Here is a 6,279-nt window from a genome sequence, read left to right on the forward strand (position 1 = left end):
TAAATAGGTGATTAGCCTCTGCACTTATTTTTTTATAATAAAATTTTCAACATTAATTCCAACAGTATAAAAAATCACCTTATGTATCTTTCCAATTTTCAGATTGATATTTCGGGTTTTATGTTTATCATAAATAGATTACTTATGCGATAAAACCAGTATGAATAAATTACCCTCATCTCGTGTATCCTGTAACTTATGGATTCCTCTTGCAGAGGAAACATTTTCCTGGACCATTACCTGCTGTCTGGAGTGAAAGGTTTCCTTATATATGCACGAGAGAGTTGCCAGATAATTAAGGCAAACATTATGCTCACTTTGGGATTTGTTAAAACTTTACCAGGAACAATCACACCAAATATGGAACTATCAGCTTGACTACCTTAATTTAACATTAAATTCAGATTATTCTCAAGCACCTTTCCGTATCATACTCATGAAAATGCTCCTCTTTCCCGGGAAAAATTTGTTTTCGAGGTGAGTCACCACTAATTGCAATGGTAAGTTCGCCCGTTTGGTGCCATATGTAAATCGATACTGATGATAGATTTAGCACCTGGGAAACTGTATTACGAACGCATTCTGACGCAAATTGTGTTACAGCTCGGAAATCCATCATCAATGTTGCAAAATTTTGTTGTTCGTTCAGAATCGCCATTGGAACATTGAGTTAGTGGTTATTGAAAATAGTTTGTGAATACCTTTTCTTAGTAACTGATTAAGCAACGCTAATAATCTAGCTTCGAAGTCAGTCTCCTTAGTAGAAGTTTAACGCGAAACTATGAATAGGTATGGCCGCTTGATTGTACATCTCACTCAGTACTTCTCTTTTGATCTTCATTCACGGTTATCAATGGCAATGATACCCTATTTGTATTCACGGCGCATGCTATATGATATGGATCTAGAATTATTGGATCTGATGAATTGTCTCATTTACCTGGAAACCCAAGTGAATTTTCTCCATATTTATTTTCGTTTTCCTGTGCAAGAGATCACGTAACCAAAAAATTCATATGGATTATAGATGATGATAACAGACCAAGTAACGAAAAATATTCTTGCTATTTATGGAAAAATATTTCATTCACAACTAATGAATGTAATTTAATCGGTGGTAGTTTCGCCAGCCGGGTATTTGGAGGAGGCAAGCGACAGCTAAGATTATTTGCGCCAAGTAAAAAGGATAGGGAAAGAAGTATGGAAAGAAACCCAGCTCCGGCATTGGCTTTCTATAAACGGAAGGGGCTATGGGGACCATGGCTTAACGTACCATCTGACGGACAGATTACTGCACATGAAGCGCCCTCCACTAAGCACTAATTCAGAGATCTAAATATTACCATGCGAGCCACCTCTAGGGTGTTTGACCAATTACCGGCATACAGCGCGCAAGAGGACTCCCAAATTCACAGTGGTCATAAAAATATTACCTATAGGAAATAATACTAACGCATTTTTTCGAAGGAAAATCTTGCCAACGGTAAAAAAATCCTTTAGTAAATCCATTCAAGGTTAGAACAGTGGTATAATAAAAACATGCAACGAGTCGTCCCTGCGAGTGATGCCATTAATTTTATCAATTGAGACGCCGTTGCTATACTTAATAATACGCTTCTCAGGCATGGCTACACGCAGCTCCGTCACGCCTGAAGAAAATACAGGTTGCAGAGAACAAAATTATAATACGAATTATCGGCGCTCCGTGGTTCGTAATCAATCGGAACATTCGGAAACATCTAGCGACAACCTCTATCTTAATATATCTGAAAAATGCTCAACAAAAATTCCAAAAATCATTTTGTGCCACAAATTATCATCTGTTAGGTCATCTCTGGGACTACGAAACTCCAAAAAACCCAAACATTAGATACCCTAAATGTGCCCTAAACCCTACCCATATCCCTAATCCTACTTTTAACAAACCCTCATGCCATGGCTCTGTACATTTTCTATAATAAGTCATCTTTACCATTGAAAACAATTTGAAAGTGCAACGCTTAGGAGATAACCACTTTGGCAGAGATGTATGGTACTGAGAAACAATAGAAATACGAACGATCGAGCGAACTTCAACAGCACGAGGAAAGAATGACATTTTAAATCTCTATCATTTGCGTTCTATTTGTTTCATATTCTCCTCGTGATCTCGTCCACCATAGTACGACAGTAAAAGAAGGGTATGTTTCATGTCATCTGAGAAAATATCTTCTCCATAATTACCCCCGCAAAGATTTCCTATCTAACTCTAACATTTAGGAAACCCTACATTTTTTTACCGTAACAACTCATCACGACTCTGGTCGCCCTGCACTATACTATATTGATTTCGGCTATCAGTCCTACTTCATAAAGATCTCTCACGCTAGCAGCATATTCTGTCGGGATCGGACAGTCTTTGAAGCATTAACCCCCCCCCCCCCTTCTGGAATAATGAAAAAGCATGAGCGATTTCCACAATTTTAAATTTATTGGTACTACCAGTTTCGCTTTACAGCATCATCAGGAACAAATATATCAAGTGTGCAACGTCTTAAATAGGAAAGGCAAGATGGGGGTCTTCCCGTCTTAACCCCCATCCTGCCTTTCCTATTTAAGACGTTGCACACTTGATATATTTGTACTTGATGATGCTGTAAAGCGAAACCGGTTGTACCAATAAATTTTAAATCATGGAAATTGCTCATGCTTTTTCATTATTCATTATGTCACGTTTCCACTCCATATCGCCTGAAACCTCAGATTATATTCCCACCCTCTGGATTTGAACCCGGGCACAAAGGGTGGGAAGCCAGCATTACAGCCATCTCACCAATCCGAACCCCACATTGCCAGCCTGGGACGTCGGATTGCTAAACGTGTCGGATTAACGCAAGGCCGGATTAAAGAGATCGCAAACTGTACTTCGTTTTATTCTGTTTTTCCCCCCCTAGTACTCTCCTCGTTGCGTTCACTGGAAATGGTTACGCACATCACGGAAAGAGGTCAGGTCGTCAGATGAGGCCTTATATAGACTCCGACTTGCTCCGTGAATGAGAACTTCTCTTTCTCCACCCCCTCCCCCTCCCTACTCCCACCAAACACACACACATTCGATAAACTTGAACTCTCCTCGACTGTGAGGGTGAGCCGGTCGGAAGAGAGGGAAAACTTTCGATACTACGAGTTGACATTGGTGCTCCGTCTACCTTATTATGAGGTGGCGGTGATGGAAGGCGTTAAATGACTCACCCGAAAGGTTCGGATAATTTTTTATTACAATGAGACGTCTTGTGATCAAGGAGGTTGTAAATATCTGGAGACGCTGTTTAGCATGGTCAAAGTTCCACCATCTTGGTTTGACAATTTTTGGACTTGGTCTCCGATTGATATATTCAGGTGGCTACGTTTTGCTCTGAAAATGAATTACATTAAATGAAAAATGCGACCATAATCACTGATATATAGCCAGTGATTGTCATCGCATTCTTCCCAACATTTGCGATACTTCTATTAATGTATAAACTCTGCGTCTGTTAGCCTCTTTACTGGTGGTATTGTCCTTGAAAATATAATGTATTACTGTAATTGTTAGATTTCCGTTGGCTATAGTAAAATTACATACCAGAACAAGTGCAGGAAAATGAATAATTTACTACTAGTGATACTACTGTCGTAAAATTTTATTTTCAGCTGAGCAGGTTGTAGAACGTAACCGTGGTGATTGATAACAATTTTTTCCTGGGAAAAGAGTTTTGAGTCATAGCTTCGCGAATCCTACCAATGAAGGGAGAAAAGAAGGTTTACATCGTGTGTTCCATGGGTTATTTCAATGCATTAACGATTTATGACCATAAAATTCATCATATAGAAAGCAGTGATATTTTTATGGGATTTTCAATATTTTGGTCAAAGTAGGCGTGGCTAATCCTACCCAAGCACCCCTATTGCGGCCACACTTCGCCCCATGCTCAGAACCAGTGGTGCCCCCTTCAGTATATTAACAACCTCTTTGCGTGTTATTCTCGCAACCATTAATAAACTAGTGAACTAGCCAACTTACGGAGCAATGAAAAGAACCACGATTGTTACCATGGAGGATTATTCAGTCGACCTATTGATATGCTTTCACCGCCATGCATTATAATGGTTTTGTAAAGGTCACCACACGTGTCGCTGGCGGTAAAGCGACCCGAATGTAACAAGAACTACAAGCTTTAACGAGGGTTGTTGCATGAGGTGTAAATTCGTGATGATACTTATGATCCACTTTATCCATCGAATTCACAACTTTCCAAAGGTATTCATTGTTTTCTGTACTTACATTGATAAATCATGATTGGATAACACTGTCCCCATCGCTGTGCAGCGGATTTAATTGTAAACCAATTAGCTAATATGCAAAGCATATCATAAAAGAAATGGAAAAACAGCATGTATTGGAAAATTATTGAAAACAAAATTGAAGCAAATTTTTTCACAATAATTTATAAATATATCGTTTATATTTATTGATGATGATCTTTCTAGGTTTTACACCGGGTGAGGTTTTCCATCTCTCCCTTCAACGATTTGACGAGGGAGATGATGATCATCTTCAGGAACCCAGGAATGCAAGTGTTCCCCCAGTGTGAAACCCGAGAGATCTTCGCCAATATTGTGCGCCGGGAAAGCATAAGACATTATGTTGTTTGTTTTCATGCTCAATTTCAGTGTTTATCCCAATGATCCTTTGCTCAAATCTTATTCGGTAGGTACAAGGAGTTTTTCTCTCGGTAATGGACGCTCAACGGATTATTTTCCATAAAGCAATTCCTTAAACGACAGAAAGAGGCTAAAGTTGGTAATTTTCAGAAAAAATCGAAGGTGGTGGTGGTCGAAGGTTGGAGATTCAAATGTCTATAAATCAACAGATAACCGAAAAATGCAGGCATCATTTCACCATTACAGTGTTTCAGTAAGAATCTGCAATACTTCACGTGTCAGGTGAGATAATTTTAAGCACTTTTTGCCCATAAACATGGATTCACAACTCCTTAGTTACTGAGCATTGGCAACGCTAACATTTTTTGGATACACTTTGCAATAGGGTAGTTTCCTTCATCAAAGAAAACGAAAGGCATTGATTGCGATTCGTTACCCACCATTAGTGTATTCATAATACACAAATTATTTGGTTTTTGAAATACCGGTTTAGACGAATGGCAAGGGTCAAATTTTATCCTCATTTGAAAAAGGCCAGATTGGCGCCCATGCGATTCCACTCCACGTGACGTCACAGGGACCTAGTTTCTACACGAGAGGATAGGAGTTATACATCGTCTGAGGTTACCAATGCATGCATGAGGCACAGAGCTCAGGGAAACATGTCTTAATAATCACCTACTAAAACTGGCTAAGGTCGGAAAGTTTTCTTCGTTTGATAAGGTATTAATAAACCTTTTTTAAGCCAAGCGCTACCATTCAGCAAGGTACTCAGCTACCCGCTGGCAGCCTGCGACGTATCAGCGCTAAGCCTCGCCTCAAGGTCACCTCACTTGAGGCAGCGGGAACCAGAACGACGTCACGCGGAGTTTTCCCGGCATTCATACTTAGCCGTCGCGTTTTCGCGCGCTTAAAAATTTTCACTTTTCATTTAATCGCGAAAAATAGATATCGTCATTTAAAAATCTAAAAGCGTGAAATACGTACTCCAGGAGTAATAATCTTTCGATTAAGGCAATAAAAAAATAATAGGAAACCACCCTATTACCATGAAAACGGTTTTTTGAGGGGATATCCAGGCTTTTATATATTTTATTTAATAATCTGGATTATTATTGGCGTTAAATAGTTGAGGTTATACGAAAATGAGCGATTATAATTGTCTGAAACAACTGATCTTAAAATGTGTGAGGTTGCGCAATCACATTTTTCATACTCGCTCGAAGCTCTCGTTTAATTAACCTCAAATATTAATGGTTTGTGCATAAAATATGCTTAAAATTGTCTCCCGTAACACCAACAGAAGTATTGCCGATTTCACTTAAATCACCCTGTAACTATATCCTGGAAATTTTAAGATGATGGCAACATAATAATTTTTAATAGAGTAATCCGGCACCATAAAAGACCGTTGGAGAAAGAGACATGCGTCTTCTCTTGAGTATTATGGATTTGGACAGTCTTTTGATGTCAGGAATATTCTCATTTTCCCTCGTCCTCTTCGATGTGTAGCGAGTTCTCTTCTTTTTTGACGGAGTTTCCAGCGGTTTCGTGATCGAAGTCCATCTTCCATCCTCCCATTGCGTGTCCGGTCGG

Source organism: Ischnura elegans, chromosome 8 (genome assembly GCF_921293095.1).
Source record: "Ischnura elegans chromosome 8, ioIscEleg1.1, whole genome shotgun sequence".
NCBI lineage: Eukaryota > Metazoa > Arthropoda > Insecta > Odonata > Coenagrionidae > Ischnura > Ischnura elegans.